Raw genomic sequence first — 13,338 nt, forward strand, 5'->3', positions numbered from 1 at the left:
TTAAGCTGCTGTTGGAGAATATGAGCTCAGGGTCTTTTTAATGACGACCCTCAGAATGTGCAGACTTGCCCCCCAGGCACAGCTGTCCCTGTCCTTCCCTAAGGGGAGAGCCCCATGCTGGAAACCGTGGAGGTTGGAAGAACACGGAAGAGGCTTGGGCAGGTTGGTTCCCAGGGAGGAATGGGGACCCCTGCCCTGCCCCTCCCCTTAGCTCTCCAATAAGCAGGGCCCCCTCCCCAGTCTACGGGGAGAGCCATCGCGGCGGAGGGACACATCCGCCCCCTCTTGTCTCCTAAACAAAAAGCCTGTGGTGGACGAATGAGCCCCCTCCCAGGGCCGTCCACGGAGACCCCGACCTCTCGTCCCTGACCTCCTGGGGCCTCTGGGAGGCAGTGTATCCTTTACCTCTAGAAGGTTCTGAAGCGGTTAGAACCATACTTAATTCCAGTGCCATTCTCCATCTGTGATGGGCTGAGTCGTGCGTAGCAGACCTAAACCCCAGGACCTCAGAATGTGACTGTGTTTGGAGGTGGGGTCTTTAAAGAGGTGAGTAAGGTAAATGAAGTCATAAGACTGTGACCCTAATCCAATGACTGGTGTCCTTATAAGAAGAGGAGGTCAGGACACAGACACACACAGAGGGACGACCTGGTGAGGACACAGGGAGAAGACGGCCGTCTACACACCGAGGAGAGAGGCCTCGGGAGGACCCAGCCCTGCCCACACCTGGATCTGGGATTCCAGCCTCCAGGACTGGGGACAATAACGTCTGCTGTTTAAGCCCCCTCGTCTGTGATGTCGGTTACAGCAGCCTGAGCAAACTCATACCCCGTCCAGGGCGTAAGTGCGTTATTTCCCTCCTATTTCCCAAGCTTGTGTCTGGCCACGTCCTGGAACAGGCCATCAGAGATTCTGTGATGACATCATAAACTCAACACACAATTACGCTTCAACGACGCAACAAGAGCTAACACTTCTATACCGTCTGATAGTAGCAGGTACTTTTAAAAGATTTCACACATATTGACCCACTCAGCTGTCTCAAGAGCCTCATGAGGCTGGCTTGCCGTGACCCTGGCTTTTATGAGGGAAGAGGACAGCAGGTCCCCCACAGAACCTCTCCAAAGCCTTGCAGGTAGAAATGTGCAAGGCTGGCCTGGTGCTCGGGCATCGGGGCCTGGAGCCTGGATTCTTGTCTCCAGGGCTGTGGCCTCTCCAAACAGCCAGCTCTCCACAGACGCCTCAAGCTGAAAACAGTCCCCCCGTCGGTCAGTCCAGGGGGAGCGTGAGGCCCAGGCAGTGGTTTGTGTCAACTCAGCTGAATCAGGTGTCTCCAGGACACAGTCGGCCAGAGAGGAGCAAAACTCAGCAGCCACTGTGTTCTTTTTTAAAAATACTGTTCTTTTTTTTTAGACTGTGGTAACAAACACACAACATAATATTTACCATCTCAGCCGTTTCGCGGTGTACATGTCCGGGCACGGAGCACATTCACATGCTGTGCTACCTTCCCCACCATCATCCCCAGAACGTTCCGTCTTCCCAAACGGACACTCTGCCCCCATGAACACTCCCTCCCCTCCCCTCCCCCAGCCCCGGACCCCACCATCTCCTGTCTGTCTCTATGGATCTGACTCCTTCAGGGACCTCACGTGGGTGGAATTAGACAGGGTTTGTCCTTCTGTGTCCGGATTATTTTCACTTAGCATAACGTCCTCCAGGGGCCATCCTGCGGTAGCCTGTGTCAGGATTTCCTTCCTTTTCAAGGCTGAGTAATGCCCCGCTGTGTGCATGGACCACAGGTTGCGTGCCTGTTCTCCTGCTGACGGACGTGGGCTGCATCCACCTTCAGGCGTGTGAATGATGATGTCGTGGACACGGGTGAGCACGTGTCTCTCCGAGACTCTGCTTTCACTTCTTGTGGGGACACAACTCACACGCTCTTAAGGTCACGGTGGCCACAGGCAGTGAGGCAGACACAGGCCTGGCACTTTGCAGATGTCTCCACTTTTCCTGCCCTGAGCCCTCTTCCCGACGGGTCCCCGCTGCCCCACAGGGACCCCAGGTGTTGTCGGGCGCTTGGCTGTGGACTCGCGGAGGCAACAGCGAGGAGGGCAGCAGCCGGGCCTGCGCGAGTCCGGACCCAGCTGCAGGGGAGGCGAGGGCAGCCACCCCCCCAGGCCCTCCTTCCCTAGAGCTTCAGACACTCACAGTGGGTCCAGCCCCGCTGCTAACATCCTTTATTCCGTGAGCTATTGCATCGGCTGCCGTGTAGCAAGTTACCCGCAAACGTCACGGCTGGAAACAACACGCGTTTCACCACCTCCCTGCTTCTGAGGGTCAGGATCCGGGAGGGGCTCGTCTGGGTCCCCCAGGGCCGTGGTCTCCCCTGAAGGCTGCCCTGGGGAGGCCCTGCCTCGAGCTCCTCCGTGGGTGCTGGCGGGTTCACTTCCTGGAGGGCTTCCTTTGCCGGCAGTTATCACGGGACATCCAGCCATTGCCGCGAGGGCCCCTCCCCCCAGCCCACACCCGCACCCGCACCCGCACCCGCCTTCTGTGACCCAGGCTCCGCTGCGTTCCAGGCTCTAAAGCCCTCTCCCAGGGGCGGGGTGGGGGGTTGCTCCTGAGCACCCCCACGTGGTCGGCTGGCCCGTCCTCAGGGCCTTTTCAGCGCCAGCAGCCCTGGCCCCTCCCCACACCCCCCATCTCCTCTCCCTGAGCTTCTCCAGGGGACCCTCCCATCAGCACCCCCGGGAGCTCCACGCCTGGTCTTCAGCGGCGGCACCGTCCGCCGGCTGCCCACTGCGGGTGCTGGGGTTCTGTCGCCCAGGGTCTCGGTGTTTCTTGGGGCAGGGCTTCCCCCCACTCCACCCACCCCACGCTGCGCCCGGAGTCTCCCCACTACCCTCCAGGGGAATAAACCCCGAAGGCACCTGCAGGGGTCCCAGGGTGCAGAGGGTGGGGCTAGGGGTCCACTGCTTCGAGAGCCTTCACCGGCCTGCCTCCCTCCAGCGACCCCCGCCTGCGCTCACCCCCGTGGCACCCTCACTGCTCACGGCTGTCAGGACGCGGGAGTGGCTTCCTCCCCCGCGGGCTCTCCCCGTGGACACTCCGTGGGTTTGCCCCTCTCTGCCCTGCACTGACCACTATTCCTTGGGGTCCGTGGGCACCAGCTGTCCCCACGCCTGCGAGCCCTCGTCTGCCTCCATCCCAGGTCGCACCATCGGCAGCAGGTTCAAGGCCCCTCGCACTTCGCTTTCTGGCAGTGGATCAGCAGTGGGGGGTGGGGGGTGGTCACTCCACCCCACAGGAGCCGGGCAGGGCCATTTCTCTGTGCATCTGGGGCGGCAGGGCCCAAAGAAGGGGCACAGGGCCAGCCGTCCCCCTCCTGGTGGGAGGAGGTCCAGCAAGAGGGTGACGAGGTCTGAATTGTGCGTCTCTGGCTGGAGATTAGTCGGATGTCCCCCTGGAACAGAAGTCCAAGTCCTTGCCTCGCCTGCAGGACCCTCTCTGCAACCGGCCCCCCCTCGGTTCATGCCGTCCTTCCCCAGCCTGCGGGCCTCGGGGCCCCTTCCTGCTGGCCGGACGCACGTGGGGGTGTGAGGCTCCCCCAACCCACATTCTGAATTGAATGAAAGCTAAGAGAAAGTACTGAGCACTTGAAGCCAGGCGGGGTGTCCTGAGTGGATACCCGTGCAGAGCGTGGGGCGCTGGGGGGAGAGCCACATCCCGCCTCCCAGGGAAAGGGCATCTATAACTCACGCAAACAGAATGCCGTTTGCCCCGGGAGCCCCCCGAAAATCCAGCCGCGCAGTGGGACGCCTGCCTGTCCACGGCAGAGTCCTCTGCTCAGACTCCCGCCGGTGCTGGGGGCAGTTTGCAGTCTTCCTGGGGGTCCCTGGGAAAGCCACCAAAAGCACGTGCTCTGAGTTTCCTGGGGGAGTGACCTCACTTCTGTGTGCCCCTCCCGGGGCCCTGTGACCCTGTCCTGGGCGCTCTGAGCCAGGAGGGCGGCCCCAGGGAAGTCCCTGCCTCCCGCCCCTTTCCTATTAGAATTTCAATGGGACCTTCGACTTGATGGATGGCTTGTGGCCGGCGCTCGGCCTGGCCCCGAGGCCCACCTGCTCCATGTGGCCTGACTCTGACGGGCTCAGTGCCGGCTGCCGCCTTTGTTGTCTTTGTCTTTCCTCCCTCCTCCGAGACCCGGGCAGTAGGCTCCCATCCCGCAGGCCTGTGGGGCGGCCAGGGCCTGGCCGTGGCTGTGGGAACTGACCGGGCGCTGGGCTGGACAGCCCTTCATGTAGAGAATGTCCTTCCTGGACCCCCCATGGCCATACGGCCCAGGGTCTGGCCCAAACATGGGCTGGTGCCCCACTGGCTTCTAGAACCTTCTGGTGGCCCCTCCTCCTGCCATCTCTGGCTTCACCTGGGTTGTCTCAGCTGACCACCCCCATCTTAACACCCAGCCCCCGCCTACCCACATGTCATCCTGGGGGGCCCGGCCCATCAGATTTGCGTCCTTCCCCAGGGCGAGCACCCCTCCGTCACTGACCCCAGCCATCCCCTTGGCCACACCCCCTGTGCTGGCTGTCCTTGCCGTCCAGCCCTGGCTCATCTGCCCTCCACAGCCTGGGACCCCTCCCTCTCTGCAGGAATGCACATCCCCCTCTCTCTCCAGGATCGCCCAAGTCTGGCCTTCTCCAGAAACATCTGGTCCCGTGCGGGCGAGCATTCCATCCAGAACTTAGTCAGTCTTGGGGCAGCTGCCTGTCTGAGGGCCTGCTGGGCGCTGGGGCAGAACAGTGAGCAACGGCGGACAGGCCTGCCCTCCGTGGAGGGCGTGGCTGAGGAGGCAGATCTCCGGGGGAGCAGCTCCTGGTTCTGGGCCTTTGCCCTAATGTCGTGTATCTGCCAGATGCACCTGCTGCTGCCAACTCCTCCTCCCAGGTGGGCACTGTCTCCAGGTCTGGACAGGAGCCTCTGGACACCCTTCTTTCCTTACGCTCGGCCCCTGGCCTGGCACTGCGCTCATGGGAGGGCCTCTGTCCACTCTGGCAGGACCTGCTCCAACTAGACACACAGGATGCTTCTAGAAATTTCCTTAGTCACGTCTCTCAAGGTGTTCTCCGCTAAATTTGTGGCAATTTGGTGCAGCAGCAGTAGACAGCTGTACAGTAGGGCAGAGCAACTGGAAAGAATTAAAGACAAAAGGACAGCAATTGATGCAAGTGGAATATGCAGCAATAACAAACTCCAGGAAAAACAAAAGGCTGTCCAAAGAAGGTAATGAAGTTACACTACCTTCTACTAGAGTGGATGGTGTGTAGACAGGATGTTGTAAACACGGACCATCGATTCAAGTTTAAAAGTTCTCTCTGTATGGAGTACATGAGGAAGGACAGGTGAGGGACAGTGAGGGGTAATAACAGAGCTAGTCCTCACCTGACACAACAGAAGTTAGTGAATAATATCTCAAATTGACCGATGAAGAACCATAGAGGAGAGCAGAGACGGCTGCATAACATGTGCAAATGCACTGAATGCCGCTGAATTGTGCACCTGAAAATGGTTAAAATGCCAAATTTTAGGTTATGTACATTTTACCACAAATTTAAAATTTTGAAAAAATAAAAAGCAAACGAACAAAACTGTGTGCCTCCAGAAAGCATTACTGAGGCCTCCACGGAAAAGGCAGAGGAGACTCCAGCCTCGAGGAGGCTGCCTGGGGTGCACAGGGTGGGCACAGAAGCACACGCTGAATTATCCTGCCGGGGACGGACGGTGCGGGGAAGGACCAAAAGGATGCGGGGGAGTGGCTACTGGGCGCATGCGGGGAGAGAGGGTGTAAACAGGAAGGAAAGGGTGGCATCCCTGCTAGGATGTGCTGAGAACTGGCAAGGGACGGTTGTGTGCATACTCCCCAGCCCCGCCCTCGCCTTGCCAGGTACACCCACCACAGCTGCTGCCTGGACACCTAAGCTGCCCACTCAGTTCTCCTTCTGGCCATGGACTCTCCACTCCCCACATTCTTGGGGTCAGCAGACACCCTGCCAGCCGGTAGACCCTTGACCAACACAGAGAAGGGCAACGATTCCTGCCCAGCAGGCCCCATGCCCATGAGGGGACTGGCCAGGAGCCCATGGTGCCAGGAGCTGGGGTGCAGCCCAAGCGACCCAGGAATAGCCGTGTTGGCCTCGTCCTCTGGGGCTGGGTTGCCCCTGCCTCTCGGGTGCCAGGCTGCCAGGGCACTGCACACAGGGACAGGCCCAGGAAGGGGCACTGCCAGGACCCCGCAGCAGCCCTGCCTGGGCACTGGCCCCACCCACCCTCTCATCTAGTTGCCCTACGACCATGCACCCAGGGGTCACTGCCACCACCCTCACTCATGGACAGGGGCAGGTCAGGAGGGGACGGGGCCCTACCGGCTCCAGCAGGGGAGGAGGAATTTGAACCCAGCAGGCTGACCCCTGACCTGGGGCATCTGAACACTGGGCCGTCCTGCCTCATGCCCTCAGCAAAGCAAGGGAGCCCAGGGTCTGCCCTAGGGTGTCAGGGGTCCCGGGGGTGCTCAGAGACCCAGCCAAAGAGGAGAGTCCCCCCAGAGGGCGGCAGACCCCCTGCAGCCCGATCTCACGCCGCTGAGCTGCCGGCACTGACTGCTCTCTCCCCGCTGTCACCTGCTCGGATGAACTTGAACGTTCAGGTCTATTAACCCCGAGTCACTTTATTTCCGTTTTACCGCTGGCCTATTTTCTCCTCATTTAAAACCAATGAAGGCGCATGTGGCGGCCTCTCAGGACGACGGCTCGGCTGCTGGGGGTGTTGGGGGCGTCCCGGCTGGGCCGAGCTTCAGGCCGAGTAACCCCTGCTTCTGGCGCCGTCGCTCTGCTGTGAATCCCACGCCCCGAGCTCCGAGTTAGGTGCCTGGAGCCGCAGAGCGCGGGAAACCAGTGCCGCAGAGAGCACGTTCCTTTGGAAACGCCCCTGGGTTTCCTGTAAACCACAGCTGTAGGGGTGCTAGGGGGGAGGCACCTGGGGGGCCGCAGCCTCCGGGAGGTGCTGTCCCCAGCAAAAGGGGGGCCCCTCTGGGCCTTGCCCCTCCGTCCCTCCACTGGACCTGAGGGTGAGGGTGGGTGTTGCTCTGCCCCCTCCCCTGGCCCACCTCAGCGTCCCCCCAGGCAGCTGGGCCCCCAGGACACACTTCAAGGCCACGAGGCCACTGCCGTGGCCCAGGGATCTGAGAAAGGCCTAGTGTCCCGGCCGCTCCCCCTGCCCACCTGCGCACACCTCCCACGCTCACGGGGTCGCCAGGCAGGTGGCAGGACACCCTTATGTTAAAACTCAGGTAAACAATGAATAATTTTTCAGCATAAATATGCCCTAAATATTGCACGGGACGTACTTATACTGAAAGATTGTTCGTTGTTTATCTGAAATTCAAATTTAGCTGCACGTTCTGTGTTTTCATTTATTAAGTCCGGCCCCTCCTATGACACTGATGTTGGTGAAGGGAAAATGCCTCTGTGGGGGGTGGGATGGGTCCCCAGCACCTCCCCCCCGAACATCCCTCCTTGGGCACCGCCCTGCCAGCCTCTGCCCTCCTCCTGCCGCAGGGCCTCGGGCCAGATCCTGAGCCTGGTCTGGAAGATCCCGGGGCTCATCTTGGCCACACGGATGGCTGGACGCGTATTCGAGAGCTAACCGTCCCTCCCGACCTCAGCCACGGCCATGGCCCATTCCCTCCCCTGCCCGCCAGGTGGGTCCATCCCCGTGTCCTCCCCACGGCCAGGTAGAGAGGAGAGCAGAGCTCCTGGAAAGGAGCTGAAAGCGCAACATAATTTGAAGAAAGGGACAGGATTCTTTAGGTCAGGGAGGGGGGGCAGGGAAGGACCAGGGAGGTGGTGTGAGTGGCTGACTCCCCCACAGCCCGGCCCCCAGGCACAGGCTGTTCTGGCCACCCTTCCATGCTGGCCCGAGATGTCAGCTGCCTGGTCAGTGGCTCTGGCCCGGCTGCTGTCCAGGTGCGCCAGGGATGGGACTCCATCTCTCGGTGTCTGCTCGCTGACGGCCTTTAGGGTTCCTCGCGCCCACATCTGGGTGAGCTGGGAAGGAAGCGAGCGCTTCATCTGCCCTCTGGTGCCGGCAGGAGATTCAAGTGCACGTTCCTGCCACGCGGGGACACTCACAGCTGCCCCACTGTGACCTTGGTGAAGACGCACTCTTCCTGCCCTCAGTCAAGGCATCGGGCCTCTCTGCTCCCCCCAGACACCTGCTCCGTGAGGAATAAGCTTTCTTTACCCTCTTGGCGCCTGTGGTGTCATCAGTCTCAACATGAAGCGCCTGCTTCTGAAGGCGACTGTAGCACCACGGCCGCGGGTGGGCTGGAGGTGCCTCCGTCACAGCACACTGGCCCAGATGCCCTCAGAGCCCTGGCCCGGATGCCCTCACGTCGTTTACTGTCTCCAGTCCCAGATCCAGGTGTGGGCTAGGCTGGTCCTCCTGAGGCCTCTCTCCTCGGCGTGTAGCTGGCCGTCTCCTCCCTGTGTCTTCACGGGGTCGTCCCTCTGTGTGTGTCTGTGTCCTGACCTCCTCTTCTCATAAGGACCCCAGTCCTGTGGGGTTAGGGTCACCCCAGGGTCCCTCAGTCATTTTACCTTCATCCACTCTTTAAGGGGCCCACCTCCAAATACAGTCACATTCTGAGATGCTGGGGTTTGGGCTTCAGTCTAGGAACCTGGGGGACACAATCTAGGCCACAGCAGGGCGGTGCTCAGTGACACAACTGGGCCCCTTTCCTGTTCCTGAGGCGGGATCATCTCGTGACGGGGGGCAGAGGCCTCAGCGGGGGCTGCAGCCCTGTCGGGCCAGCCCCGCTTCCGCAGAGAAGTCCCGGCCGCTCCCCTGCCCACCTGCGCACACCTCTCACGCCCACGGGGTCGGAGGGCATCTCCCCGTTGCTGCACCTGCAGCCGCTGTGCCGGTTCCCACCCTCCCTACGCTTTGGGCTGAGGCCTCTCCTGGGACGGGCAGCCTTGATCAGCTCCCGTCCCAGCTACTGTGCTCCGAGGCCTGGCCACGGCAGAGGCGTGTACCCAAGAAAGTGGTCTCCGGGACTTTACAAAGGTCTCCAACAGCTGCACCCAACCCTGAAAGGCTCTACCTTCAGGTGACCAAAATGAATTCCAAATCCTAACCTGTGGCCCGAGCTCCCCGCACGGGGCTCTTACTGCAGTGAGTTGCTTCCTGAATTTCTGGCATATGGCTCCGTGGGACAGGATTGGAGTTTTTCCGATGAGTGTGTGATGAGGTGGAGTCAACAGATGACCAAGGTGCCAAACACGGGCAGCCTCACCCCCTCACGCGGGGCTCAGGAAACGGGTCAGGTGAAGACCAAGGGACTGATCGTGGTGCTGAAAGGGTCCTGAAAAAACAAGAGAAAAATCCCATATTAAACACCAATTTCATGGGAAACACTAATATTGCAAAAATGCAAATCTGCCAGCTATTCACGTACAAAGAATCGACGCACAGGCTTACCTCGTGATGCGACGGGCAAACTGCAAGAAACAGGGACTCAATCCACTGAGTTATATTGACTTTAATTATTAACATTCAACATAATTATTAGATATTTTTCTTCTGCTTACATCTGAGGGAAGCTTTGCCTGCACTTTGGAGACATGTGACCCGGTTCTGGGGGCGAGAGGATGTTTGATGTACTCCTAATTCTGTAAAGGCGAATAATAATAACCAAATTGAAAACATAAATAAATGGCCCCATTAGGAGCCAGGAGCAGACAGGAGGGGAAGCTGGGTTGGGGCAGCTCCCTGTCTCCTGCAGCACTTCCGGGGCTGGGACCTCTCCAGGGTCCCTGGAGCCCCATGTCATTAAACAAGTAAATACAAAGACAGTCTTACTGAAAATGCATCGACTATTAAGCCACAATTCGCCGGATTATAAGCGTCATTACGTTTTATCAGTCTGTCTGGTTATCAATCAGGTGGGGACTCCGCGCGCGGAGCATTTTCTGCCCTGGCGCTCGGGCATGGTTTCTTCGCGGCCAGCTCGAGAACGAACGAGGGAGAAGGAAGGGCGCACACCCCCTGGCAACCGCAGCACCTGCATTTACTGCGCTTTGCCTAATAAGTGTAATTTCCAGCGTGGCCTGCTTCCTCCTTCCTCGGTGGTGGCGCGGGCGCACCGTCTCCGCGCACCGTGTCCTGCGCGCTCCGCGTCGGTTCACCCCGCGAGCGAGGGAGGAGGGGGCGAGTGGCTGGGCTGTCTCTCGAGGAATGGGATTAATGCTCCAAAAATAGGCGGCCAGTGCTGGGAGAGCCGGCTTGGAAACGCCCTCCGTCCCCTCTCCCTCCTCCCCGCACCCAGCGCCCGTATTGGGTCCAAGAGGCCAGGCTCCCTACGCTGTCCTGCCGCACCTGCGCGTATGACCTGCCGCACACTGCCCACCCCGCCCCCACCCCCAAGAAGTCCCGCGGAGGGAGGGGGAAGAAACAAAGCCCTACTTTGAAGAATATGACTCCCATCGTTTTTCCGGCCTGTTTTTTACGTTTTTAATTGTGTTTAAAAATATACATAAAATGTAACCTCTTAAGCATTTTTAAGCGTGCAGTTCAGCGGTGTCAGTACCTTCACTCTGTCCTGCAACCAGCTCCAACCGCTCGCTTTTTAACTCCCCATTTCTTATTCAAATGCTGATGGACATACAGTCGTGGGGAGAGTGGAACCCCCCCCCGCGCTTCCCCCCTCAGCCCCCCACCCCAGGTGGGGAGCAAAGCCAGGGGTCCCTGAATCTTGACCCTGCAGCGAATGAGGTCCCTACACTCTGGAGGCTCCTCCCACCCGTGGGTGGACCCCCCACCAAGCTGGGGGTGGGGCTCAGAGCCTCCTGCGACCCAGGGCGGCCCACCCACCTCTGAATTACTAGAAAGTCTTTCTGTGTCCTCAGGCTAGATCCTTGTCGCTGGAACCTGTACCCCTCGGGGCCTTCGGGTCACTGAGGAACAGGCCTCCCCATTTTTCCTGGGTCAGCTCCCCATGATCAGAGGCACCCACAGACTCCTGAGCTCCTTGGCTCCCTCTTCAGCGCTTCAGGTGCCCAAAGAGGGGGAAGGCGCTTGTGTGCAGCAGAAGGCTGGACGGGGCCTGGAGGAGCCCCATCCTGAGGCTGCAGGGGCTCGGCCCCTCCCCCAGCAGACAGAAGTATGGGGGCGGGGCTGGACGCAGGAGTTGCCACTGAGACCCCCAGGGCCAAACACTCCAAGGGCCAAACACTGGGAACCTCGGTGTATCTCAGTGTGGTGCAGCCAGGGAGGCACCTGGGACTGGCCCTGGGGCCACCGGGTCACCTGCTCCAAGGCCCTCGCCTTTGTCATTTCTCCCTACCCCCACCCCGAGCTCATGGGGAAGAGTGGAGACCCCAGGAAGTAGTGACTTGCAGCCAGCCCAGCCAGGAAGAGTAAAGTTCTCTCTTGGGGTCTCCCCCAGGGCAAGCTGGGGGAGGGCACGGGTGGGAAGGCTTGCCTGCTGGCAAAGGTCTTCATTTCCAGGAGGACAGCCTGAGCGCTGGCGTCCGGTCCCCGCGTGGCTTGGTCAAGGCTTTGCTAGGGCGAGTGACCCACCCAGCTAAGAAGCAGGAGACGCCCCCGGGACACAGGCCAGTCTCCTAAGCCGTGGGCCAGGCCTGGGGAGCCCTCCACCCCGTCCGCTTGTGCCTCTCCCATCCCGGCCCTCTCACTCACCTCTGCAGCCTCTCTTCCTCCCCGTCTCTCTGTGATCTGACTTTTCCAGCATCTCAGGGCCCCTGGGGGTCGTCCTACCCTCACAGTTCCCAGGTTTCTGTGTCCTCAGGTGGAATGGGCAGCAGTGCCTGGTAAGCACCTCTGGATCCTAGTCCCAAATGGTCAGGAGGGAGACCCCACTTGGCCCCGCGTGGGCAGCTGGGCATCCTGGTCCAATGAGCCACGGCTGATGTCGCAGGGCACCAACCGATCCGACTCCAAGGTTACAGCCATTGACAGCAGGAGGACCCTAATCTGGAGTGACAGCCAGGGGTCTCCACTTTGCCAGAACTGTAAAGGGGAAGATAACAATACCTGACGACACAGACATTGAAAATGCACTTAGCCCGCAAAACACTGTAACCGAGACTGAGAGTCAAAGCACAAGCATGGAAAAAAAACATTTGCAGCAAGCATGCTAGAGGGAATGCTGATGTCTTCAACACTAAAAGGGGGACTTCCCTGGTGGCACGGTGGTTAATCCGCCTGCCAATACAGGGGACACAGGTTTGATCCCTGGTCCGGGAAGATCCCACATGCTGTGGAGCAACTAAGCCTGTGTGCCACAACTACTGACCTGTGCTCTAGAGCCCGCGAGCCACAATTACTGAGCTCGTGTGCGAAAACTACTGAAGCCCACGTGTCTAGAGCCCGTGCTCTGCAACAAGAGAAGCCACCGCAGTGAGAAGTCTGCGCACTGCAATGAAGAGTAGCCCCCGCTCACTGCAACTAGAGAAAGCCCGTGCGCAGCAACGAAGACCCAACGCAGCCAAAAATAAATAAATACATTTATTTAAAAAAAAATACTAAAAGGTCTCTTGCAAATCAGTGAGAGAAACCTGAACGCCTCGAAAGAAAAGTAGGCAAAAGACATGTAGAAGTCATTCACAAAAGAAAAATGCAAATGGTGACTAAATGCAAGAAAGAATACTTCCAGCCTCACCAGTGACCGGAACCGTCCCCGCGAATGAAGAGGGTGATTGCCCTGCATCCGAACCGCCGGGTGTCAAAACATGACCCAGTTCTGTGAGGGTGGACGAAGGTGGTTCACTAACATATGGGTGATGAGGGATGAACAGGAGGAGAGAGGGCAGTAAATCAACACAACTGTTCTAGAGACAGGGCCGTGTTGGGGGTGGATAGAAGGCGTGTAAAATGCAGTACCCGCTGCCCTAACCACCCTGCGCCGGGAAATTCACTGTAGGAAAGCCATCGAGAGGCACATGAAACATGCAAGTGCAGATGGGCCGGACCAGCATCTTTGTAAGTGAAGGCATTATACAGCTTACACAGTGTGAGGGTGAATTTCATATGTCAACCTGGCTGGGCTATAGGGGGCCCAGACATTTGGTTGAACAAGAGTCTGGGTGTTTCTGGATGAGATGAACGTCTGAATCAGTGGACCCGGTAAAGCAGATGGTTCTCCCCGATGTGGGTGGGCCTCATCCAATCAGTTGAAGGCCCGAAGGCTGAGCCTCCCCAAGTAAGAGGGAACTCCGCCTGCCTAGCTGCTTGAGCTGGGACATCGGTCTTCTTTTGCCT

This window comes from Stenella coeruleoalba, assembly GCF_951394435.1.
Source record: "Stenella coeruleoalba genome assembly, chromosome: 8".
NCBI lineage: Eukaryota > Metazoa > Chordata > Mammalia > Artiodactyla > Delphinidae > Stenella > Stenella coeruleoalba.